The sequence below is a fragment of the Pongo abelii genome, chromosome 1, assembly GCF_028885655.2.
Source record: "Pongo abelii isolate AG06213 chromosome 1, NHGRI_mPonAbe1-v2.0_pri, whole genome shotgun sequence".
NCBI lineage: Eukaryota > Metazoa > Chordata > Mammalia > Primates > Hominidae > Pongo > Pongo abelii.
Genome location: NC_071985.2, coordinates 227,201,263 through 227,228,259, shown reverse-complemented (window position 1 = coordinate 227,228,259; position 26,997 = coordinate 227,201,263). Strand labels below are relative to the sequence as shown.

The following is a 26,997-nucleotide window of genomic DNA, read 5'->3' as shown; positions in this document are numbered from 1 at the left end:
ATGTCCCTCTGCCACCAAGATCTGCTTTTATCCCTGTGCTCCTCAGTCACCAGAGGGAGCCCAGACTCCCAAGCCTCTCCCCAGGGAGACCTGCCCTCAGGGTTTCTTTGGGAATCCACTCCCCATGCACTTTGCCTTCTCCATAGCACCGTCTGGTGCACCCTGCGTTTCGTCTCTCTTGCCAAACATAAGAGCCACGGAGGCAGCACTTTTTGTCTCTTTTGTCCTGTGACATATCCCTGGCATCTTGCTGTGGTATCTGACATGTGGTAGATGCTCAATAAATATTTGAAAAATTAATCAATAATTATACCATAGTTTTTATTTTACCTATTACGTTTCTTTTCATAAAGCTACCTTTTATTGGACATCTATGTTCAAAAGCAGTGTTAGGATCTTTACATTTATGACATTATTTAAATATTCATTTATTCATTTCTTTCTACCTTTTTTGTATTGTAAAATACACATAACATAAAATTTACCATTTTAAACTTTTTTTAGTGCACAGTTCAATGGCATTAAGTACATTCTCATTTTTGTGCAGCCATCATAGTCTCCAGAAGTTTTTCATTTTCCCAAACTGAAACTCTGTACCCACGAAACAAAGCAATTATGATTCCATAGCCAGCGTTTCCAGTGGGTTCTTCCTACGACTGCCTCTTCCCACTCTGCATTACCAGTGTCTTCCCTGATCTCTTTGAGGATATCTGCTTATTTTGAATTCTTGTTCTGGGTTGCCTCTTAATTCTGCTTCCTGATATAGATATAGGGTTTGTCTTTGTGTTAACGCTGTTCTTGCACTGAGATAAAGAAATGCCTGAGACTGGCTAATTTATAAAGAAAAGGGGTTGAATTGGCTCATGGTTTGGCAGGCTGTACAAGCATGGTGCTCATCACTTGGCTTCTGGAGAGGCCTCGGGGAGCATTTATTTATTTATTTATTTATGAGACAGAGTCTCGCTCTGTTGCCCAGGCTGGAGTGCGGTGGTGCCATCTCGGCTCACTACAACCTCTGCCTCCCAGGCTCGGGTGATCCTCCTATCTCAGTCTCCCAAGTAGTTGGGAATACAGGTGCATGCCAGCATACCTGGCTAATTTTTGTGTTTTTTGTAGAGACGGAGCTTTGCTGTGTTACCTAGGCTGGTCTCGAACTACTGGGCTCGAGTGATCTGCCTACCCCAGCCTCCCAAAGTGCTGGGATTACAGGTGTCAGCCACCGCACCCGGCCGGGTCTTTTTTCTTCGAGCGGTTGTACTCCTTGGATGTTTGATTATTCTTCCCAGTGAGCCATAGCTGCCTTGGAGGGTCATACAGGTCTGGGTCAGGGGCAGGGCCTGCACCCTCACTTGTGCTCTTTCTGGTGAGTTCTAGAGAATTGGGGGTGGGGAGTGAGGATAATATGTTGGTGATAAAATCTGGTCTTGATCATTCCCTGATTTCAGTCTGCTTTTTCCTTCCTCTAGTGCCCTGGCCAACCTGACCCTGACAGGTTCTTTTCTGAGAGCTGCCAGCCTCTATTGCAAGTCCCCCAACGAAGGGATGGAGAAAGAGAATCGAGTGTTCAGGGGCCACCCTGCTGCCAGGTTCCATTGTGATAGACTCTCCGCGTTGTCTGGGCCCTGGTACCAGCTGGTGCTGGGTGAGGGGCTGCTGCTTCTGCTCTTCTGCGGTCCTCGCTCTAGGGACAGGATGGGAGATGAGTGTCCAGGGCAAGATGGCGCAGGGAGCTGGGCCACCGAAAGCTGGCTTCCCTGTAGCCTGCTCACCCTGGAGCTGGCACCTCTTTCACTTCCCAGTCCTGCAGCCCGCTGAGTGGGGAGGACCCACTCATCCTTGTCTTCCCCAGGAACTTCTCACTATTTCTACCCAAGACTTTCCTCTTGTTTGGGGGCATCTCTAAAACATGGGGAACCAGCCCCTGCGTCAGCCACTGTCTTGCTAGCTACCTTTGTCTTTTGAAGGCCACTGGTCAGGGAAGTAGGTTTAAAATGGCTCTGCTTAGGGTGGGAAGTTGAAGAGGCAGGACAGGAGTGAAGTGGGGAGCATGTCTTGTGGAGCGGGGCCTGGAAAACAAGCAGCGGAACAGTCTGGCTGTCTCTCCACAGCCCGTGGACCAGTTCAGCTTATGGGGCTCCTATCCTGAGAGGGAGCAGGTGCCTTGGCCTGTGGAAGTCCAGGGTTCTGCATGATGTGGCCTCTCTTGGCTCTGACTTTGGGTGCTTTTGACTTGTTTACCACGTTTCCTTTCAAGTCCATTTTTCCACATTCCCACCCTTACCTGTTAACCTCCCCCAATTCCTGCTCCTCTTTTTGTCTAATGAGCTTCTGGTGAGTTCTAATGGGCACCTTATGTTTTAAAGTGGTCAGATGTGTTTCAGAGAGAGAGACTTTGTGGGAAGCCACAGACATGTTTTTATAGAATCCCAGTGTCTTTGAGCAGAAAGGGGCTTTAGAGGTGACAGATCCCATTGCTCTCAGATTATCTTATATTTGACTCACTAATTACTCATTTAAGAAACCCAGTTCCCACACCAATAGGAAAAACCCTACCCTTTTTTTCAGTTGTCACTTACATATTTACAATTGTCGTTATATTTTTAATTTCTTTAGTTTTAAGGCCGTGAGTATTGGAGTAATGGTGATGGGAGAAAATTTGCTGGGGAGTTCTTAATTATCGTGAAAATCCCACGTTTTCAAAGCACTTCTCACCACTTCAAAACCACCAACTCTCTAAACTCCATTTTCAAAGCACTTCTCACCATTTCATAATCACCAACTCTCTAAACTCCAGGAGGATAGGATTTTGTCTTTGTGTTCACTGCTATCTCTCCAGGTCCCAGGACAATGCTCTCTACGTATTTGTCAAGTGAACAAATGACACCGTTAGTAACCCTACCTCTGAATCCCATCTCTTAGCTCCACCCTGCACTTGAATATTTTCAGAGCTGAGGAGCTCACCACTTTGCACGCTGACCTGCTGTTTCTGCAATAGTATAAATGGTCAGCAAGTTCTTGTTTTTGCTGAGTGTAAATTATTCACCTTGACTATACATTATTAGTCCTGCTTCTGTCCCCTGGAACCACAGAGAATTCCATGAATTAATCTCATCCACGAGGGCGTTTCTGATATTGACGACAGCCAGTGTGATCTCCCTAGGATGTCTCTAACAAGCACATGTCCCGGATTTCACATCTTCTTCAAAGGATGCTGGTCTTCACCACCTTTGTCATCCTTTTGTGAGTGAGCCCTTGTTTACAGCACTGATTTTATATGTGGTAACGACAACTAAACACTGCACCACCAACGTGGCTTCTGATCAGAGCAGAGAGGAACGGCTGTGTCACCTTCCTTCTTCTTGACATTATCCTCGATTAATGCAACCAAGCTAATGCCTTCTGAGTTTGCAGTTAATTACAACCCCTTTTCTTTCTTTCTTCTTTTTTTTTTTTTTTTTTTTTGAGACGGATTCTCCCTCTGTCGCCCAGGCTGGAGTGCAATGGCACTATCTCGGCTCACTGCAACCTCCGCCTCCCAGGTTCAAGCAACTTTCCTGCCTCAGCCTCCTGAGTAGCTGAGATTACAGGCGCCCACCACCACGCCTGGATAAATTTTTGTATTTTTAGTAGAGACAGGGTTTCACCATGTTGGTCAGGCTGGTCTAGAACTCCGGACCTTGTGATCCACCTGCCTCGGCCTCCCAAGTGCTGAGATTACAAGTGTAAGCCACCGCACCCGGCCTAAAACCCTTTTCCAAATAGATTCTCCCCTGTTCTGTACCCCAATCAGGAGTAAAAACCCCATGTTTTGAACCGAGGTACAGTGTCCTATACTTGCCCCCAGCACTGTGGGATACAGGAGTTAGGAGACCCACCTGCATTACAGACTGGTGATGAACATAAAACGGTGCAGTGGGAAAGTGCTTTGAAAGCCATGAAGAGGTCTAAGGCTGCCTATTATTGCTGTGTAGCTGGTTTAATCTATCATAAACCTATTGAGGTCTGTTTAAATTGTGTGTTGGCCCACCAAAATATCAGCATCCTTCTCAATGTTTTTATTCACGGGGTCTAATAAGAATACTTTCTATGACTTCATTTAAGCCATTGCTAGAAATGACCGACAAGACAGGGCTGAGGGCAAAACCCATGGCACATACTTGGGGGGTGACTTGGATCTATCACATCACTCCATCCTTTGCTAGTTCAGTTACTGAACCGACGGTGCGTCTCCTTGATTATACTACCATCTAGCCCGTATGGCTTCATCAAATTTACAAGGATAACATGACGGCCTTTGCTGGCTGCCTTGCTGAAATCCAGAGACACTGCCGTCTATGGAAATGCAGGTTCTATCAAAAGAGGAAACGTGCTGGTTTGCCATGACTCACTCTTGTCGATGCTGAACAGGCTCCCGGAGGCCACAGCTTCTCCCTAAGGGCTCCCCAAACCTGTAATCACCAGCATTTCAGCACAGAGGACAGCGCAAAAAAGCCATGAGGACTCCTTGAAGGAACATGGTAAAGAGCATGGTAAATTGCTGTGCTCTGACTCAGGGTTTCTGAACCTTGGCACTATTCACATTCTGGTCTGGGCAATTCTTTATTGTAAGAGTTGTCCTGTGCATTGCAGGGTGTTTAGCTGCATGCCTGGCCTGTGCGCACCAGATGCCAGGAGCATCCCTTGCCCAGTTGTGACAACAAGAAATGTTTCTAGGCATTGCCAATCTGGGGGCAAAATTGCCCCTGGTTGCAAACCACTGGTCTAACTAAAGGAGAAAGGGACAGAAATATTTAGAACAGTGATACCTGCCCCACCACCACTACCGCAGTTTCTGGATGTGCCTTCAGAATAACATAGATTTGTTATATCCGAATTGCATTTTGCAGAGGTTAGTATGGAAATGGGTTTGTATGCTTTGATTCTGCTCCGTCAGTGTAGAGTGATGTGGCCCAGAATCATGTTTGGTGGCAGCGGGGGTGCCAGGCTGGGAATGATCCCTGTGGCATAGATGGCTATGTTAGTAGATGGTCCACGTGAGAACATGTGGAATTTGACACATAGGCTTAGGGGGGAGGTGCTGATGGAATCCCAGCACTTATCAGTACATGCCTAGAGCGAAGGAGCTCCTGGACTTTATTATTATGGTCTGGAGCAGCAAAACTAAATGAAAGATAATCTCTCTTGGGTCTCTGGTTTTAAGGAATCACTCATGCAGGTAGATTGGTGATCATGGGAGGCCACAGAGGTACTTTGTTCAGAAGTTATTGTTTCCATTAGAAAGAGTAATGATTTTCATATACCAGCAAGAACAAACCCATGTTATCATAGGCCGGGGATGAGAATAACAGGAAATCTCCAAGTTTACGGAAGTATCTGGTTTATGCCCTAGGAGGTAATAGGAGTTGTGAGAGGTGGGTCAAGGCCTGCCAACACATGTCAGACAAGAGATTATTCATCATTGTTATTTTTATTTTGAAAATTAACTCCCCAAAAGGGTCAGGTTGTGCTGTGCCTCTCAAAGGTATAATTCCACTTTAAACTATAAGCTGTTTTGAGATGATTTGAGCACAAGAATGTGTTTGGTTATAGAAAATGATTTCCCCAGCTTTCCTTGAAATAAAAAATTGCCCAACATGCTTAGGAAATGGGAATTATGGTGGACACAATATTATTTTCTAGATGGATCACCTTATAAACGAAAGTTCCGTCATCCAGTTAATGGTGAAAAATTGTCTATTTGAAGAGAGAATAATTGCCAAGGAGCAGGGAGGCCAGTGTTATTGTTTTTTCTTTTATTTTTTTTTCTCAAAAACAGGGGTTTGATATTCATTGCATTTTAACTGCATTTGGACTTTTGCATGAGGCAGCTAGGATCCCAGCCAAAGAACCTAGGTCTGGAACCTGAAAGTGGGTTAGGAAGAGGAGGCAGCTGCCCTGGGTTGACTTCTGGAAGGTTGACCTGGGGCTTGGCCAGTCAGCTGGGCAGAGCTCAGGTGGTCCCATTTTATTGCTAGAATGTTCTCATAATCCTGCGGAGCCTTCAGAACTATGTGTTCTGCTTGCTTTTTTTCTTTTTAATTTCAAGTCTGTTTGTTGTGAAATAAAGCATATATACAAAAAAGTATACTAAATGGAAATATGCCGATCCATGACTGAAAGTATGAAAACCACTTAATTCAAGATTATATCATGCCAGCACCTCAGAAGACCCCCCTTCATCCTTATCCCCCATCCTCCTCAAAGACAACCACTATCCTGATTTCCAACATTATACTTTTTCAATGTTTTCTATTTTAAAATTTTATTTATTTATTTATTTATTTATTTATTTATTTATTTATTTGGAGATGGAGTCTCTTTCTGTCGCCCAGGCTGTAGTGCAATGGCACGATCTCGGCTCACTGTAACTTCTGCCTCCCAGGTTCAAGCAATTCTCCTGCCTCAGCCTCCTGAATAGCTGGGACTACAGGCACATGCCATCACGCCTGGGTAGTTTTTTTGTGTGTTTTTAGTAGAGACGGGTTTTCACCATGTTGGCCAGGCTGGTCTCAAACTCCTGACCTCAAGTGATCTGCCTGCCTTGGCCTTCCAAAGTGCTGGGATTACAGGCATGAACCACCATGTCCAGCCTCAAAGTGTTTTAGTTTGAAAAAGTTGTAAACCTACAGAGAAGCTGCAAGATGATTATAATGACACCTGTCTACCCTTCACGTAGGTGGACCAACTGTGACTATTTGCCACATCTACTTGATCTCACCTGGGAAATTCTTAGCCACCCACCTTGGAAGCTGGCTTTTGGGCCATCAAGTGACACTCTGGCCGGTTTTCCAGACAGCCACTCCATTTGCTAAAATCCGACCGGTTCTGAGTGGCCATGAAAAGACTCCTGGTAAAATGAGGAGGGCTACATCCCTTTGGAACCTCCCAGGAGTCCAGGTTCAGTTCTTTGGGAAAAATAATTTGTGAATCCACCCGTTAATTCATGCATTAATTTCTCCCCCTGCCTTTCCCTCCCTCCCTTCTGCCTTCTTTTTCTTCTTGCTTTTCCCTTTCAAGAAATACTCCCTGATCACTGCAGGCCTCTGTGGCAGGTGCTGAGGATGTGCTGGTGGGCGAGATGGTCCTGTCTTTGCCTTCACCATCTATCTGCTGGTTGTGGGGGAAAGCTTGATTAATATCTAGGCAATGACAAAAAGTGGTACACAGGGAAGTATGGGATACAAAGGGAATACGTAGGTATTTCCTACATACATAGGTATTCCCTCCAGTCTAGGACGGCTTGGGAAGGCTTCCTCGAGGCAGGGAACCCCAATCCAGAAGGACACAAAGAAGAGAAAAGTGGAAAAGTTGTTTCTGGCTAGAGCTACTTTGAGTCCTGTGTACTTGGAGTACCAAATGAATGTGGCACTGAAACACATACAGCCATTTGCAGAATCCAAGTGACTCAACAGGGTCTGGAGGGGTGGCCCCTCAGTGGAGGGATTGCTGCCCCAGATCTGGCTGTACGGAGTTGGTGTGGGATAGACCAGGGCAGGGTCTGTTGGCAGATTTTGGTGTTGGAAGAACAGAGAGGACAGGGAAGGTAGCATTGGGTGTGGAGCATTTGGAAGGATGCAGAAGCAGGGTGGGGTCTGTGCCAGTCATGGTGGTTCTGGGCTTAGCTAGATGTAGAGGAAAATGGGAAGGGCTTTGTAGACCTGCCAGTAGTATTTGGGTTTGGAAATTTTCCAGATTTAATTCTAGTCTTTCCCTGGGCAGTGGGATATCTTCAGATTCTCCCAACTCTATCCTTAAAATCCTGGATGGTAAGATCTGGTAGGCAGAGAGATTTTTAAGAATAGAGTTTACTTTTCCCCATTAAAAACTAATATATGCTTATTATGGAAAATTTATAAAGTACATAAAAGCAGAAAGAAGAAAATAAGAGGTGGTATTTTACTGGATTGTGGATTAGTCCTAGAAATTCTATGGAATGGGGGGTGGCCAGATTTATTCCATTCATTGTTTATTTGATAGGAAAAAAACCCAAACAGCCCAACCCTGTACTGTTTTCAGAATCACCCCAAGGCCTGGGTTCAGAATATTAGCTTGTTAATTATCAGGAAAATGATAGAGCTGAGAAGAAATTCACCCATCTCTAAGGCCAGCTGGAGAACCCAGTTGAGGTGGGCTGAGATGGAAATGACCTTCTCCAAAGCACTGAGCCCCATGAGTCATCCCTGGGGCACCTATTAGCTGTGAGCTCCATTCATCCTTCCCAGAGGACTGTCCCCACCTGACCAGTCACAGCTCACCCCAACCCAGAGCCTCTGAGGGCTGGAGCCTGCCTCCATCTGAGCCCCAAGCTTCCTTTTCCCCTTGTTCCCCACACTAACATTCTATGATTTCTCCCTTAACCTCTTTATGAAATCAGTGAAGACCTTGTATGATTTTTAGAGTTCTTTTTTTCCCAGTTGGAGGACTTATTTATTTACTGTGGTTGACATTCTGCTTTCTTTTGGGAAGGATTTGTGAGAGCCTAGCATAAAATTCACTTTCTTAACAAGAATGTCAGATGGAAGTAAAAAATATATATATTAATAAGAATTTTTGGAAACGGTATTAATAACGTTACGGAATGGGCTTTCGGTTTGGCCACAGGTGTCCCAGTAGTCAGGGCTGAGGGGACGGATGATGGCTTGTGGTTGTTTGGTGGGCACCATGCTACCTCTGAGAAGAGAGATGCTCTGCTGCTGGCCGTGGCAAGGAACTGATCACATAGGATCTCACATGTGGGACATCGACCAGGAGAGGGGTCCACGTTGTCACAGCAGCTTGGCGCATGGGAGCACACATATAATCATCACTTAACTAAAGCTGAGGCCAAATAGAGGAGATTTGGAAGTGAGGGACCCGAAAATGGGAACCCTTGCTAAGGACATAGGCAGCTGTACGCCAGAGCCTGTGGGCCGCCCCGAGGAAGTGAGCCCTACGAGCCAGCCTCGTAGGGCAACAGAATGTCACACCCAGGTCCTTCCCTTGCCTCAAGACCCCCAAGTGAATTCCCACTTCCCACAGGAAGTAGTTCAGACCCTTGGGATACCTGGTGTGGTCCTCCTGACCGGGACTCAGTTTACCTCCTGCTTCAGCCCTTACTTGCCTCCTCCAATCCCAACCTCCTCCCATCCTCAGGTGACCTGGTGCTTGACCCAGGCCACCAAGGGGTGGCCGGGCCCTGTCTGTGCTGCAGAGATGGGCTCCTTCCGCAAGGACCCCCTGTGGGGCTCCCGGGGCGTCACTTCTGCTTCTTCCAGTGCTTTCTGACCCTGTGCTTTTCTACCGACTTCTGGGCTAGGTCATCCACTCCTCCAGGAGAGAGGCCAGGGAGCATTCCATCAGCCCCACCTCGCCAGAGGCCCGGCACAAAGTTGGCACTCAGTGGTTGTAAACTGGATCCACCTACAAAGCCCCTAGAGCTCGTGAGACCTGGGAAACAGCGTTGCATACAATTGAGTGACAGAGCCCTGCGTGGAAAGGGAAGCCCCGGTTGGTGCCCTGTCCTCATCCAGGGGGAGGGGAGGAGAGACCTGAAAGGAAGATGGGAGTCCCACCCCAGCCTGCGTGTTTCTCTGGGAAACAGGTTTCAAGTGCAGGGAGGCGGTGGAGGGCTGACTTCATGGCCAGCACTGTCCTGGGCACCCTGGGTCGTGGAAGGGAGGTGGAGCTCGGTTTTCCATCTGGGCCTCAGGTGGACTCAGAGGAGGTTCTTAGAGAACCATACGAGGGCGTATCAGGTAAGCACAGGTACGTAATGCAGAGAAACAGTGCTCGCTGCAATTAGAGGAAGCAGAGAAATAGGAGCTGGAGTGGTCACTAAAGGCACGAATGGCCTTGACGGTGGAGTAGGGAGAGGCAGACACATTGCCGGCACAAAGAGCTTGCTGGATGACAGGTTTCGTGGTTTGTTTGTTGCTTTAATTGATGTGGACAGGGGATTCCAGGTAGGAGAATCCACGCAGGCTAGGAAGGAGCTTGGCTCTGCATGGGGCATGAGGAGATGTGCTGCTCTCAGCGGAAGGTCCCCAGAGGAGGGGAGGCTCAGGGTCCGGCAAGGTGGCTGAGCCTCGAGCACCCTCCACAGAGCACCCTGCCAGGGGCCTAGGGCACATGTTGTAACCCGGCTGTCTACACCAGATCGGTAGAACTTTCACAGGTTAATGGCTTCGTCTTGATTGTTTAAATTTTGTAAGGCGTTGGGACCCCTTACGAGTAGCTCTGAAAGGAAGTGGATTGCTAATAAATGCAAACTGTAAAATATTCATTTGAGATGATTATTTTATATTATTGCATAAGTGCAAAATGAATGAACTTTCTGCTTACTTATGGTGGAATACACAACTATCTGAGCTATTTAGTGAATGAAATATTTAACCTAATTTCTATGCCTTAAGTGACCTAAGGATAAATGTTATAGTTTAATGTTTTAGTGTTAGAGAAGGAACTAAGGGAAATAAACAGACTTCGAGGCCTCCTGCCGGCTTCTGATGGGGAAGGAGCATCTCCTGGGCGAGGAGTCCTTGGGAGCCTCCAGCAGCTTCCCGCCCCTCACAGAGGGTCAGCGGCCATGCACAGCCGTGCTGCCAGAACCTGGGGAGAGCAGTACCCTCAGCCCTCACTCTCAGGAGCTCTGGGCTGGGGAGGGGACAGCAGGGGTCTTGGCCCTGTTCCTTCCCTTTCTGGGCCCCGTTTGCTCCTCCAAACAAGGCAGGCTTGGACCAGGAACTCCTGGGGCTCTGTCAGCTCCAGTGTGGCAGAGTTGTGGGTGCTGGAGGCTGCTGGGAGGTTTCTGGGGGGCTAGGACTAGGATGGCTGCCAGGACTTGAGGGTGGAGGCAGGGACAGAGATTCCCCAGAGGCGGCTTCATGGGTGGGGAGGCAGGAAACCCGGGTCTGTGTCCTCCTGGGGCAGTGTGGTTCCAGGACCCAGGTCCAGCTCAGTGGCTGAGGAAAGCCCTTGCCTGCCTGGGCCTCTCTGTGCTGCAGCGTCCCTGTCCGGCCCCCTCTTCACTTTTGCATCCGATGCATCTGCACTGCCAGGGCTGCCAGGTGCCCTGTGTTGCCATAGCCCTTGAAGATGGACCACCGCAGCCTCAGAAAGGGGCAAGCATCACACTGCGGCTGCTTCACGGGCACCTGCAACTCCAGGAAGCTCGGGGGCGAGTGTGAGCCATGCTGCTTCTGCCCACCAGAGCCCCGGTCTAGGCTGCACTCCCGACCTTGCCTCCCAGCTTGATGTGCACTGCTGATGAGTTGGTCTGTGCAGAGCCTCTAAGGCAGCTTGGACATGGGGAGCTGTGGGTTTGGTCCTGCTTTGTGCCCAGGGCTCTGGGTCCAGGTAGCCAGTGCTGAGCCCTCTGTCACTGCAGCATGGGGCTGCTTTCCCTGCGGTCCTCGTGCTTGGGCTCTAGCTTGGTCCAAAAGGCTTTCCTCAGGGGCTCCCCATTTGAGCTCTGGGCCTTGGCGAGGATTGGAGCACCATCCCTTGGAGGTGTTGGCGCTGTCCAGGTGCCAGCCAGTGTGGAAGGAGCTGGCTCCTGAGGATTTACCAGCCCCTTTTGGTTACCAGGCTCAGGCACTTGCCAGGGGTTGGTTGGTTTGTTTCTTCTGGATTTGGATTTGTTCCCGGGACAGACGTCCTTGGATCTTACCAGGAACCATGGCCTGCAGGACACTGCTGCGGGGAGGGCTTCCTGGAGCTTGGGGAAGCTTCAGTCCAGAGAAGACAGGGGACTTGACTGAGCTCATGGTCAGGGAGTGTCAGAACGAGGACCAGGGCCCCAGGTCCAGCTCCTGGGCTGCCTCCTCACTCGGCGTCCAGTGCTCAGGCCTCTGGGCTCTGGCCCTTGCTTGGGTGAGCTCAGCTGTGCGCAGTGACTTTGGGCCATGGGCTGTGGCATCACGTCCTCCAGAGCCTTCTCTGGTCACTCCCAGGTCGTGTCAGTCCTGAGGATGCCAGGAGACGCTTTCTGAACAGTCTGCGCCCTTCCTTATTTTTTGTTATCTTGGCTGTTTGACAAATAGACTTTGGAGGTGGAAAGACCTGAGTTCAAATCTCGGACCCACTACTGACCAGCTGGGTGACGTTTCATTATCCATAACATAGAGAAGATACTGAGAGTCCACGAGACACCACACAGAAGGCTCATAGCACAGGGCCTGGCACCGAATAGGTGCTCTTTACGTGATAGCTTGTATGGTTGGCTCTCCACATCCACCCTCACTGCCACCCCCAGCCCCAGCCTTCCTTTGTGCCTGTTTCTGAGTAGTAAGATTTCTTACTAACAGTTTCTTGTATTCAGCTTCCCCATCACCTTCCTTCCATTTCAGCAGAACCCTCTGGAGTGGAGCAAGCGATGGGAAATGCTCTTATCAGGCACCTGGGACCTAAGCAGGTGCCCTAACCAGCAGCAGCTGAGCACTGAGCCCCGCGAACACCTGTGCCCAGGTGCAGGTGCTGGCGAGGGTGGCTGCCACTGTCCAGCTCTGATCTCTGGGGCAAATGAATGTTCCAACCCCAAACATCCCCACAGCGGTCCCGACAGACGCCTACTGGTTTGGCATGCACTGTCGTGTGTGGGAGCTCTGCTTACTGGCTTCTGTCTTGGCATGGTCTCTGCAGAAGGAAGCCACCGCAGACTTGGTGGCTGGTCTTCGCATTGGGTTGAAGGGTGATTCAGTGTTCCAGTTTGGATTGTAACTGCTTTATTTTTTAATTATTTTTTTGAGACGGAGTCTCGCTCTTTTCGCCGAAACTGGAGGGCAATGCTGTGATCTCGGCTCACTGCAACCTCTGCCTCTTGGGTTCAAATGATGCTGGGATTACATGCATGAGCTACTGTGCCCTGCCTGGATTGTAACTACTTTAAAAAACCCTTCCAATGCTCCTCAGTGCCCTTAGAATAAGCTTCTAGACCCTCAGCCCTGCCGGCATGCCCATTCCCATCTTTCTAGCGCCCTCGGAGACCCTTCGCCCTCCTATCCACTCTGAAGATGTGGAGGACCTACCTTGACCTTCCCCTCATGCCATGAACATGGGTAGGTCCCCTCTCCTCATTCCAGACCCAGCTCCAGCATCACTCCTCTAGAGGTGGTACCAGAGCATCCATGTCAAAAATCCCCGTCCCAGTTCCCAGCTTCATCCCTGTCTACTTCCTTCATGACATTTATCACAGTTAATAGCTATTTTATTATTTGTTCCTTTCCTTTTTGGTCCATGTCCCCCACTACAGTGTTACCTCTACAAGGTGGGAAACTCTGCCCACCTGTCACTGGTGTGTCCGCAGTGCCAGCTGAGAGGCTGGCAGGCAGAGCCGCTCATTAATATATGCTGGCTGTGACCTTGCCATTCCCAGTAGTTCCGATACCTCCAAATTCCGAGATTACAAACATCCCACTCTTCAAATACCACATCCAACATGTCTCTCCGCTCCACTCCTCCAATTTCCCCTGATGCCCCTGAGAATACAAGCCCCCAGTGCTCAGGGGGCCCCTTCCCAATCCTCAGACTTTCTGGCCCTGTCTCACTTCATCATGCTCACTGGGGGAAACCACAATGCTGGGGAAACCCAGTCCTTGCCTTGCCCCTTGTCCATACCTGTGCAGCTGGAGAGACACCTGCGGGTGTGCTGATGTCACGGTTCAAGTTTTCAACCTCATGTGGGCCCATGATACTGCCCGGCCAGGTGCTGGTGGTCCCCGTCCACACTTCCCATTCTTCAAGGTGACTCTTAAGTACCTTCATCCTCTCTCAAGCCCCCAACACTCCTCCCGCCCTCTCTCTTAGCTGTTGACCTTGCCAGGTAGAGATAATTGAAGGAGAACTTCCTCCAGCTTCTCCTGCCAGATCTGCCACTTTCTTTCTGGTCCCTGCGAGGCCCTGGCTCTGTCCACCGCTGCTCTTGGTCCTGCGTCCTGGGTTCCTGGCACCGGGTCTTTCTCTCCTCCCTGGATCTTCCTGTCAGCACACAAACATGCCACGATTTCTCCCATCTTAAAGACCCTCTCTAGACTTCTCCCTCTCCCAAGCCAGGCCCCCTCCTCTCTTTCTCATTTACAGGGAGACTCTTGGAGAGCCATCCACAGGGCTGAGTGCTGTGGGCGCTTCTTAGTCCTCGCCTTTGCCTGTCAGCAGCCTGTGACGTGGCTGATTGCCCCTCTCTGTGACACACCTCCTTCGGTGCCCAGGCTGCCACCTCACACTGGCTTCCTTTCCTCTCACCACTGGGGCTGCCCTTTTTCTTCCTCAGTTTCCCTCAACTCTGAATTCTGTCGTGCTCCTGGGCTCTGTCCTTGGACTCCCTGTCTGCCACTTGTGCGCAGACTCACATCTCTAAATGTAGCTTCCCGCCATATGCCTGCGGATTGGACTTCCCTTCTGAGCTCCCAACTCACCATCCAGCTGCTTCTCGGGAACCTCCACTTGTCTCGGGTATAGAACCTGAGTGCCTGTAATCTCTCCCCACATCTGATCTGGCTGCTGCTTCCCAGTAATGCCAACTTCATCCTGCTAGTGTCTCGGGCCAAAAGCCTTGGGATCATCCCTGAGTCCTCTCTCTCTTGTCTCCACATGTCCAGACCTTCAACAAACCCTGTGGCCGTGACTTCAAAACACACTCGTCCCTCATTGCCTTGTGCCGCACCTCCTTGGTGCCAGCACTTCTCGCTGGGGAAGTTGCAGACCCTTCTATCGCTCTCCAGGCCCTGCCTTTGCCCTTCTTTTTATTTTATTTTTTTCAGACAGAGTCTCACCAGCCTGTTGCTCAGGCTGGAGTGCAGTGGCATGGTCTTAGCTCACTGCAACCTCTGCCTCCCAGGTTCGAGATTCTCCTGCCTCAGCCTCCTGAGTAGGGATTACAGAAGTGCACCACCATGCCCGGCTAATTTTTGTATTTTTAGTACAGATGGGGTTTCGCCATGTTGACCAGGCTGGTCTCGAACTCCTGGTCTCAAGTGATCCACCCACCTCAGCCTCTCAAAGTGCTGGGATTACAGGCGTGAGCCACCGCACCTGGCCCCTTTGTCCTTCTTGAGTCTTTTCTCAACCCGGTAGCCAGAGCCATTCTGCTAAGATCAGGCCTGGCCATCCTCAGTGCTTAGGTAAGCAGAGTGTGGCTCATCTGTGCACTGTTCCTGGCTGCAGGTAGCAGAGGTGGAGTCAGAGATGGAGCCAGGAGTTGAACTTTGGAGTGCTGGACTCACCGCCCCCCTGGTGTGGACAGGCCCCTCTGTGATCTGTTGGTTCTACATTGTGTTCTTGGTGAGGAGGGCAAGGATACTTTTGCAATTTTCAACTTCTGGGAGCTGGCGGAACTTCCCTTCCTGTCTTGCCTCCACTCCTCAAGGCCTCAAACTATCCCATAATGCTCGGCTTCCTTGTGACTCCTCTTCTTCAACCCCAACGACAAGCAGCCAGCTGAGAGCCTCCTCCAAAGTCAGAGACAAGGAGCTTGGCAGTGGACCTGCTGCCAGAGGCAAGGCCGTGATCTTGGAACATGGAAGCCCAGCACATTTGCTTGTCCTAAAAATACAGTTCTTAAAATAGACCAGTCCATGTGGGAGATAGGGAACCTGTCGAGTGTGGTTCTGAAGGGCTTGCTCCGCCAAGGGGACCGGCTGGCTAGGGCAGCGCCCCGGCAGGGCTGTGTGCCTCAAAGGGTGTCCTCAGCCCTGGCAGAAGCCACAGCCTGGGTTTGGGGTACCCTGTCTGGCTCTTGTTCTTAAAACCCCATCCAGAGGCAGGCCATTCTCTTACCTGCTAGATGTCTGCACATAGGGAAATCTGAATTGAAGCCGAGCCTTGGGCTAGGCCTTGCAAAAGCTGCAAACAACAGTTTGTGTTTGGGGTGTGAGGCTATAAATAGCCCAGGTGGCCCGAGGGGGTTGGTGATTTAGTCAACCATGAACAAGCTAGAGACAGGCTCCTTCTTCCTGGGGATCCCAGCGCCCACTACAAATGTGAACTCCTTTTTGCTCCCTGTCCCAGCCTGCCCCAGCCTGCCCCAGCCTGCCCCATTAGACAGGGCATGGTGAGGCGAATGGCTGCAGGGACTGAGGCCTTTCTGTAACTAAAGCCCAGCCTAAGTATAGGGAGCAATGGCCGAGCTTCTGTTTTAAGGAAGCAAAACAACGTGCGAGCATGGTCCCTTAACACGGAGTCTGGAATTGTTTCTCATAACCCAACACTTGGCTCAGTTTCAAAAAGGAAGCCTCTCCTCTCGGGTATCATGACCAGGCTCCTCGTAAGAGGTGGGACGCAGCCGAGGGGGGCCGTCTAGAGGTTACACATTCTGAGCTACCTTTCGGGGTCTGTGGACCCTTTCAGACCCTGCGGCGTGTCGGGGGCGGGGTGGGGGAGTGGGTGGTGGCATCAGTGGGTTTCTGACGAATGCCTGGAGTTGTTTGCATAATTGGGGCTCTGTGTGTCTTTTTCTGGAGGAAGAGCTTCTTTCACATTCCTAAAGGCTCCCTGACTCAAAAACCACAAGCTAAATGATCTGTAAATTTTCCTCCAGCTCTGAGAGCCTCTGATCCTATTATTCCAAGTCAAGAAATTTTGAAAATTACAGGATAGAATTCTTTCTCAGAACAGATGCTAGGGATTTGTAAGTTTCCATTCCCTGTGCTGCTCTGGTTTGCTGGATGGATGGATGTCTTGGAATTTCCAAGACCTCCAATCCTCAAAGAGGTTCTCACCTGCTGTCCTGGTGAGCTGCACGGGCCTCCCTCCATGGTGACTTGTGTTTTTGGACCGAGTGGGATCAGTTGAGCGGGAGGCGCTAATGACCGGATTTCCTACGTTGTCCCCTGCTCCCCCGACTCTATTCCTCACTGAGCCGGACAGACTCACCCCTTCCAGTGTCTGTGGCATGTTCCCACTGTCCACCTTCACGATTCACGTTTCTGGAATGTTCTGCTCTTCCCCCTGTCCAGGTCCTGTGTGTCTTCAGGGTCTGGTCAGATGTCTTCCGGTGGGGCTGCAGCTAAACTTAGCCTGCCTAGCCTGCCTCTCCTCTGAGTGCACATAGTGTTGACATTTTTTTCAGTTAAAAAAATTTATTTTAAAAATGATCTTACAGTTAAACTGACGTTTTTGGGGCTGTGCCGTTCCAAGACTTTTAACCCATGTTAGCACTGCCACAAGTAAGGGACAGGGCAGCTCCAACACATCCTGCAGTATATTTGTCTGTTCTCACATTGCTATAAAGAACTACCTGAGACTGGGCAATTTATATAGAAAAGAGGTTTAATTGGCTCACAGTTCTGCAGGCTGTACAGGAAGCGTGGCTGGGGAGGCCTCAGGAAACTTACAATCATGGCAGAAGGCGAAGGGGAAGCCAGTGTGTCCTGCGTGGCTGGAGCAGGAGGAAGAGGGTGAAGGGACAGGTGCTGCACACCTTCAAACAGCCGGATCTCCTGAGAACTCACTCACTATCATGAGAACAGCAAGGGGAATCCTCCTCCATGATTCAGTCACCTACCCCGGGCTTTTCCTCCAACATTGGGGATTACAGTTTGACATGAGATTTGGGTGGGACACAGAGCCAAACCATGTCACGCAGCCACACCCTGCCCCATCCTAACCCCCGGAAATCACTCATCTCTGCTCTGCCACCATGGGTTGGTCTTTTCGAGAATGTCAGATGCAGGCTGGCTTCTTTCCCTCAGCCTGACACCTATGAGAGCCGTCTGAGTTGGTGTATGTGTCAACAGTTGGTTCCTTTCAGTGGCTGGGTACGCGTCCATTCCCATAATGTCTTATCCGCATGTTCTCTTGGTGAATTTTGCCTCATTGTGTGCATGTCCTATGTCACTAGATGTAGGGAGGCAAGGGCAGCATGTCGTTCATTTTTATAACCTTTCAAATGCTCTGCAAACAGTAGGTGCTCAGCTGTCGAATGGGTGAATGAATGGACCACAGCGAGTAACAGGAAGGGGAAATTAATTTTATAGAATTTTGTATTTCCCATATCCTAAAAAATCTCCAGTAAACATAACCCTTAATTTCCTGAATTAAAAATGATTCATGCTGGGTGCAGTGGCTCATGCCTGTAATCCCAGCACTTGGGGAAGCCAAGGCGGGTGGATCACTTGAGGTCAGGGATTCAAGACCAGCCTGGCCAACATGGGGAAACCCCATCTCTGCCAACAATACAAAAAATTAGCCATGCGTGGTGGCAGGCACCTGTAATCCCAGCTACATGGGAGGCTGAGACAGGAGAATCACTTGAACCCAGGAGGTTGGAGGTTGCAGTGAGCTGGGATTGCACCACTGCACTCCAGCCTGGGCGACAGAGCGAGACTCTGTCTCAAAAAAAAAAAAAAAAAAAAAAAAGATTCATTGTCTCTCTGTATTCTGTTAGTAGCCGAGACAGGAGAAAAAGCAATCAAGGTAACCCAATGACAGGGATTTCCTTCTCCAGACTCCCTCCCTGCCTACTTTCTGTCTCTTTTTTCTGGTAAGTATTTCCCTGGCCATGTCCTGGGACCTGTACACAGGTGCCCACTTCTTACACCCCACCATCGGGAGTCTTCGACAGCTGCCACACAGAAGAGGAATACCGTGGTCCTGGAAGTTGCTAGGTAGGCCCCGAGTCCCAGTTGTTTCATTTCTCAGGACCTCCTGGTGCTGCAGGAGAATGAAACGGGCTCCAGACTGGAAGCTGCCACACATGCCTTGTGATCCTGGCTCTGATGGGCCTTGCTGTGTGATCTTGCTTAAGTTGCTTCCCCTTTTTGGTCTTTATTTTCATTACCTTATTTTGTACACATCGGTTAAAAGATGAATCTGAAAGAGGTGGTTTCTATAGTCTCTTCAAGCTCTGAAACAATATGATTTTGTAAACTCACATACTCATACAGACATAAACACAAGGAGGATTTGCTAATGAACTTCTTCATTCTTTGCTAAATATAAATGCCTTGCTTGTTACTGCAGAGGTTCAGGTGCTCCATCAGCGAGTATTTAAGTGCCTACTATGTGTGGGTTTCAAACTTGAGGCTTTAAGTGTTTGTAGGAAATGGAAACATTATCTGATGTCTTTCTGTTCTTTTAATGAGGAGTGGAGAGGGAAGACGTGTGTGTTATCACGACCCTGTCTCATTTGTATGCATCATTCCTCTTTTTCTTCTGCTTCCTTTCCTGGGATCGCCACATTCTTGTTGGTGTCTTACAGACGAACCTGTTGAGGACTGAATGACCAAGTGCCCCAGAAACATGGGTTGGTGTGGGTGGTGCCCAAGCCTGACCCTGCCTGTTTTCTCATACACGGTTCACGTTGCCCCCAGCAGAAGTGGAGAGTAAGGGGCTCACTGGCTATTTCTCCAAAATGCGTTGGTTGGTGTGGAATTGGGTACTACCTGGTACTTTCTGTGAGTGTCGAGGGCCTGCTCCTCCAGGCCATGGGCCATGCCTTCCAAGGTTTGTTTTTTTTTTTTTCTGAGACGGGGTTTCCCTGTCACCCAGGCTGTAGCACAGTGGTGCGATCTTGGCTCGCTGCAGCCTTGACCTCCAAGGGCTCAAGCCATCCTCCCACCTCAGCCTCCTGGGTACCTGGGACCACAGGTGTGTGGCACCACGCCTGGCTAATTCCAGGGCTTTTTAACAGATGGTCTCAGGAGTCTCCTTTGTGGAGGTTCAGGTCACTCTGGGGATGGATGGAGTTGGGGCCTAGGACTCCTCTCTCGACTCCTGGGTCAGAAAGTGACTCCATCAAACAGGCATTTTTATGGTCTCAAATGGATTTAACAAGGAAGAAGTCATGGAGGCAGTGAACGAAGACACAGTTAGTGAGGGACATGGTGGACCTACTGGTGGCTCACAGTGCTTATGATGTAGGGGTGTGAATGTCTTTTGTCTCCAGCAGGCTTGCCTTGAGGAGAGACACCATTTTGCCATCATCTTTACCCCCAGAAAGAATAGGTGGGGAGGAGATTTGTGTAGGACTCTTTTTCCCCATATGGAGAACTCTATGGCCATTTTACAAACATTCCCCATCCTTCCAAATCCTCTCTCCCCCTTCTCCTTGCCAAATTTACACTGCCAGTTATACTAGACTAGCAACAAGGAGCTTGGAGAGAAAGGCTGCTTTTAGAGATGTCGTTCCAAGTGCTAACAAGGTGTTCTCGATAACCGGAATCAGCACCGCCCTCCTTCCGGTCATGTAGCCCTGGTAACCACAGAGCATGTTTATGCTCGGGGAGTCTGTTTCCCGTTGTTGGGGGTCGGAACCATTCCTGGAGTCATTTCTTCGTTTTAATGCTCATCCTTTCCCTTTCCAGCCATTAAAGCTTCTGGCCTAGAAAAGCCTGTCTGGCTGGCCTGACCTGGTGCTCCGTTTCTGTTATCTCTGATCAGCAGCGGGGAGGGCGCTGTGGACAGAAACGTGTTAGAGAAGGCCCCTCTGCAGAGGGACCCGAAGAGACCCAAGGACACCCTCCTGGCTGCAGGGGGCCTGTACCCTCCCTGGCTCTGTGCACCTCTATCCTGGCAAGAGGGCCTTGGTGGGCAGGGTGGATGCCCGCATGCTTTGGTGCTACCATGACAAGGTGGCCCTGGCCCGGGAGTGGAGTGGTGCCTGGGTTCCCCGAAATGCCTCAGAGCCATGACTTTCTGCTTCTCACAGCTTCTTTAACTCAGTCTCTTAGTCTTCCCCTGAACTTGCGGACACTTGGGTTCTCTGACCAGCATGTTAAGGAGTTGGGCTGGGCAGCCTCTGCAAAGGTCTTCTTTATGGTCAACTTGAACAGTTTCCATAAGGTTGTGTCGGGGACATCTAGAAATAGGTTCCTTTGAACAACAGTATGCTCGTTGGCTACCAAGACCTTCCAAAGGAGTGAGATTGTGTTGGGGATGGGATTTCAGGCTGTGTGTGTAAATTCAGCATAATCCTCCGTGTGGAGAGGAGACACGCTGGTGAGGGCAGCTCCTGGTGGTGGGGCAGGGGTCACAAAGCTCTGAAATGAACAGTGAAGTCCTGGAGGGGCCCTTTAGCAGAACGCAGGATCGGGGCACCAGTGACCCTTTCCTTCCCAGGGGGAAAGTGGTTCACTGTCAGAAATGCTTTAGAATCGTTAGAGGACATTAGATCAGCCACACAGATGATGAAACTGAAAGCCAGGGTCTGTTTGTTCTGCTGCTGAGCAAACTTCGTAAAAATGTTCATCGAGATAGAAAACAAGAACACAGACACACTGTGAGCCCTTTGACCTTTGCCTTTGACCCTGAAACCTGACTATTTCCTGAAGAAAGCGAGTTCGCCTGTGTCCCTGCGCCTGTGCCTGTGACAGCCCCGCCCGGCTCCCCGGCACCTGCTCCGACTGCACCTCTCATGGAAGTAGTGTTTTGCGATGAAGTCTTGGAAGCCAACAGCTCTCCTTTCTCCTCTTTCCCATGTGTGGTGTTTGTGATTCCAGAAATAAGTTGGGCTCCACCCTCAGAGTGGCAAGCATTGATGGTTTCTCATTCAGGGGCTCACTGGGGATTGCCTGAAGCCAATGCTGGCATGGCTGGGCAGCCTGTTTCTCCAGGAGGGCCGTGATGGCACATTTGTGTCAATATTACTTGCAGAAGAACCTTGCATCTTTTATAACAGGCAATTCTGTTCAGGAGTATGAATTGGAGCCAATTAGGGCTAAAAGTATATTCCAAAATATATACAGTTATATGGCATATTACAATGTTTTGGTCAACAACTGATTGCATATACCACAGTAGTCCTATAAGATGCTAACACTATATTTTTACTGTACCTTTTCTATGTTTAGATATGTTTAGATACACACATACTTACCATGTGTAGCAGTTGCCTACAGTATTCAGTATAGCAACACGCTGCACAGGTTTGTAGCCCAGGAGCCATAGGCTGGATGACTCTAGCCTGGGAGGGTAGGAGGCTATCCCATCTAGGTTTGTGTAAATATGCACTTCGTGTAAGTACACTATGATGTTCACACAATGACAAGATCGCCTAATGACACATTTCTCGGAATGTATCCTTGTCATTGTGGGACGCAGGACTGTATAGGCAACAAAGAGATAAATTGACAAATGATTTCTGACCACCCCATACTGTAGGCTGAGGGCTCAGGCCCCTCTGAGGGCTCCTGTAGGAGGCTCTCCTGCCTCTGACTCAGTGCTGGGGACAGAGGGGGGCTGCAAATTGTGGGCTTAGCCTTGAGCTGCGATATGGGGCAAGATGATGACATGGGGAAGGATGATGATCAGAGACAGAGCTGGAGAGGGACCGGGGCTGACCCAATGCCACAGGAAGTGGCTGGAGTTGTTCTCCCCTGGAGGGACCTGAGCTGGGGCTTACTCTCACCGGGCTGTTGCACAGAGGCAGGTGATCCCCTGATTGTCCCCACTGGGCCACCAGGCAGCCCTCACCTGTCCTTGGGCCAGAAGAGCACTTCTCCATCCCAGGCTCAGGCAGTGCTTGTGCATCCTGCAGGGGCGTGGGCCACCCCGGCCTCGGCGCACCCTGCTTTTGACCATTCTTTGTGCTGGAGGCGAGGAGTGAGTCTGGGGACCTGCCCGGGGGCTCCATGGCTGACACAGCCGGCCAGACAACTGCAGGTGTCAGAGATGTTTTGAGAAACTCCCTTCAGGGCAATCAAGCCCTTGCCAAGTGGAATCACTCTGCATTTACATGGGTGGCTTCTGAACGTGGCCATGATGAATTGTGCTCTGGCAGGGCCATGACAGTGAAAAATGGGGCAGTGAGATGGAGTAGGAAGGCGCAGGGTCTCTGCTGGGCTGGAGCCTGCACCTGAACCGGGAGTCTGGAGTCACTGGAAACAGTGGGTGCCTCCGCTAGCCCCAGGGGAATGCACAGATGTGCCCTCATCGCTCAGCTTCTCTCTTTGTCTCTCTGCTCCCTTCATGTGCATTGTCTTTCTCCGATTTTCCCTCTGTCTCTCCAGGCTGAAATGCAGCATCAAACACACGCTCTCCTGCTTTCTTGCTTTGTCTCTCTTACACTTCTCTTTCCTTCTTTCTTATTTGATTTTTAAATTATAATCAAAACCACTGGACAGTGAGCGGGGGCAGGAGGGACATTTGAAGAGGGTGGATGTGTCGCTGTCTTGATTGCGGTGACAGTTTCCCAGGCGTGCACATGTGTCAAAACTTAGTGTTGCACACCTCAAATATGTGCAGTTCATTGTATGTCAGCTGTACCTTAATAAAGCTATATTTAAAATCCCCCACTCATTTTGAGTAGGAAAGCAATGAGAAAATGTTTTTGAATATTTAACTTTTAGAAAAGCCTGTGTTCTGCTTCCCTGTAAAGTAGAGGGAGACAGAGACCCAGCAGGGGGCATTTCTTTCTGGGGTTTGAGCACTGGAAGATCATTATTAACAGTGCAACAGCCACCGCCGTTCAGTGAGTGGTTTAATCAGTAGGACAAGCCTATGCAACAGCCCTTGCATTTGTCCCAGAGACCCAGGGAGGGTAAGCAAAGTGATCTGCCCAAGGCCACGCAGCTGGTCAGGGGCAAAGCTCTGCTTCCCTGCAGGTCTCCGGAGCATGATTCCCCTCCAATACCAGTTGTGGGATGGGACAGATGCACCTGGGAGTGGCTGGCAGAGAGTGTGTTGGAAATTGTTTAGCACCTACCCTTAAGATTTAGTTTGAGATTGAAGAAAAGACGGTCTCTGCTTCTCTGGCTCACAGGCAGTCACCCCCTTCCTTTCCTCCCTCAGCCACTTGTGCATTCCCAGCAGGACACCTTTGGTGCTGGGGGAAGGACCCTTTATGATCCCTTCCCTCCAGACTTTGGCTGGTTGGAAAGGCCACAGGATGACTCTGCCATGGGTATCGGGTGGGCCAGTGGTACGGGCTAGCTGTGCAATCAAGGGGCTATGAGGAGTGAGGTTTCCTCTTGGGTTGGTCTTCTAATTAGTCTAGGATGACATAAAGTAGCCTCTCTTTTAAAAAAAGGCAAATTTGGTCAGATCTTGGTTTCCAGGGTTTTGGAATATCCAGGCAAAATTGCCTTGGCACCTTCTGAAATCCTAGAGAGGTAGTGTAGCCCACTTGCTGGGGCTGACTTCTGTTGCCAGCGCCTCACCTCCATCTGATTGCAGGGTATTGGTTGGCCATATGCTTCGGGGATTTGAAGGAGGGTTAGCTATGTCTAGTGCTTAGCGTGTTCTTGGAGAATATTGGGCAAGAGTATGATTCCCTGAGTCTGGGGGAAGGAGGAACTCCAGTGGAACTTCCAGTCAAGATGCCAACTACGCATATGTGGGAATCTCTATTCTCTCACTCTAAACCTATAGAAATGTTGGATCAGTTATAATAGCAACAAAAACATAGTTGAATTCAAAGGTGAGGTTGAGAGATTTCCAGGTGCCAGAAGCCAAGATGAAATTTAGAGTTGAAGCCAAGTGGCCTTATTGGAGTTTCCACAGTAAACCCCTTAAGGGCTGAGGTTTCACAGGCCCTAGGGAGCTGGAACCAAGTTTCTTGTACAAAACTGGGAACAAGAAGGGACTGTCTTTTCTGTCATTAAAAAGTAGAAAAATTCTTCCCATTGGCTCAGGAACATGGTATACCCCAGTCCCCCAAGCCGTAGCTTCTAAGAGTTTCCTTCAAGAACGAGGGATACCAAGCCTAAGCTGTATACAGATATGAGACCAAATCCTGCACTATCAACATGGGCAGAAACTCTGAGCTGAGAACCTAACATAAAATTTGGTCCAGAATTAGTGGTACCCTTAAAGCTGTGTCAGATGTAAGCGTAAAACTTGTTATGCGGGATGATTCCTGAACACAAGGCACACATGAGATTCCCAGGGGAAAAACTGGGGGACTCCCAATGTAGATAAGCCCTTAGGCAAAAATTACAAAGCAGACTAGCAAATTGACCACCACGGGAGATAATCCACAAATGCTGTGAAAGGAGAATTTATGTCTCAGAAACTATAGACAACAGAGCAATCCGAGAAGGCTGTTAGATAGACCAAATATGTGTAAAATGTTTGAAGAGACAAAATAAGAAATAAAATCCGTAAGACTTGAATAGGAGATAATGGGATGAAACAAGTGGTTTTTTTAAAAAAAGAATCAGTTATTCTAGAAATAAAACATGTAATAATTGCAACAAAAACCAAACAAGATGCCAAACCCTTCTAATAGATGGGGGTAAACAAAAGAATAGACATATTGCTAAAGAAAGAGTTAGTTAAGGCCAGGCATGGTGGCTCATGCCTGTAATCCCAGCACTTTGGGAGGCCGAGTCAGGTGGATCACAAGGTCAGGAGTTTGAGACCAGCCTGACCAACATGGTGGAACCTTGTCTCTACTAAAAATACAAAAATTAGCCGGGCGTGGTGGCAGGCGCCTGTAATCCCAGCTACTCAGGAGGCTGAGGCAGAAGAATTGCTTGAATCTGGAGGACGGAGGTTGCAGTGAGCCAAGATTGCACCATGGCACTGCAGCCTGGGGGACAGAGCGAGACTGTCTCAAAAAAAAAAAAAAAAAAAAAAAAAAAAAGAAAGAAATAGTTAAGCATAGGGTGGTCCTGACGAGATCCACCGAACTGTGGTTTAGGGAAGTAAAGGCGGAAAATGTGCACATGAAGGTCCAACACATATCTAATGGGCATCTCAGAGGAGAAGACAGAGACAACAGGAGGGAGGCATGCTTGAAAGTAATACGGCTGGAGGAATAAAGACAGACGTAAGCCTTCCTACTGAAAATGAACATGGAATTGCAGGTGGAATAAATAAAAGCAAAAATCCTTGTGTGGGCACATCAGGGTGAAACTACTGAACACCAGAGATAAAGAGATACCTTAAAAAAACCACCAGGAAAACAGCGACAGTGAGACCTCATTATTTTGGGTAAATATAAAACGGGGAAAATGCAAGATAAGGGCTGGGCTGCTGTCTGTATTTTAGTATGTCTTCCTTAAGGAATAAATAGGGTAAATAGGATACTTTTGGTTCTTCAGTCTGCAGTCAGTCTGCACTAGCAGTGTGATGCTGGCCTTTAAGAACAAAAGCATCTGTGTGTATCTGTTCCAGTGTTTTTGAAGTATTGTTCACCTGATGTGTTTCTAGGGCCGGGTCTGCTCCATCGACACCTTTCTGGGATAAACCTTCAAACATGGGCTGTGGGCCTGGGATCCCCTTGACAGGTGCTGCCAAGAATGAAAATGTGATGTTTGCAGGGTGCTTACCTCCTATTAATAAGGAAAAAAGCAAACTAAATTAGTCTTGGGAAGTAAAGTGCCATATGAATCAGCTTTCCTCACTCTGAAAATAACTTGCTAAGAATTTATAGATCCCCTAAGTTCTGCTGATTTTTTATATTGTTTACTTTCCTCTCCAAAATATCAAATAATTCACAGGTGGTATGTATGGTGGCTGTATGGATAATTTGAAATGAGAAATGGACAGCAAGAGAAATTTCCTTCTAGGGGGTCAGTGCTGGGGTGACTCCCTAGGACTAATGGTGCTGGATTAATAACCTGGGGCTGCTTCAGTATTCATGGCTTGTTCCCTCTGAAGGCTGGGATATTTCCCACTTTTATGTCCTGCACAGAACTGTAAAGCAAAGATGGTTTCATTGCAGCTATGTGCGTAATGAGATGCGCAAGAGCTGCTCTTGCCCATTAATCAGCGTTTGGGGGAGGCTTCTGGAAGCCTGACCTATTGCCGCGGTAGCTGATCTGAATGCAATGATTTTTCCCCTGTGGGAGCCGAGGCTGCAGGACCTGAGAGCTGGCTCTGGCAGCCTGGGGGCCCTGGCCATGAAGTTGTACTGCAGAGAGGAGGGATGGTCCCATAATCAGGGCGCACAGGCCAATGGCTGGGGTTTCTTAAATGAAAAGGCTGCAGGGCCTTGGAAGGAATCACAGGATGTATGGTTTGCAAGAGTTCACCTATTTCTGGGGTCCATCTCGCCAGCCCCTCTGGCCTTACTGGGGTGGGGGAGGTAGAGGAGGGTGGATG

The 26,997-nt window shown here is 49.3% G+C and overlaps 1 protein-coding gene and 1 long non-coding RNA gene across 14 annotated transcripts in view; one reads left to right on the top strand and one right to left on the bottom strand.

Moving 5' to 3' along the window:
* Positions 1-26,997, top strand: part of CAMTA1 (calmodulin binding transcription activator 1) — a 979,133-nt gene that overhangs the window by 213,738 nt on the left and 738,398 nt on the right. The gene's annotated exons all lie outside the window — the stretch shown is intronic.
* LOC129059853 (uncharacterized) lies at positions 9,933-14,288 on the bottom strand. The gene is made up of 2 exons (XR_008525923.1): positions 13,633-14,288; positions 9,933-10,254 (listed from the first exon to the last, which is right to left on the bottom strand). It is a non-coding gene; the product is annotated as an uncharacterized LOC129059853 (long non-coding RNA).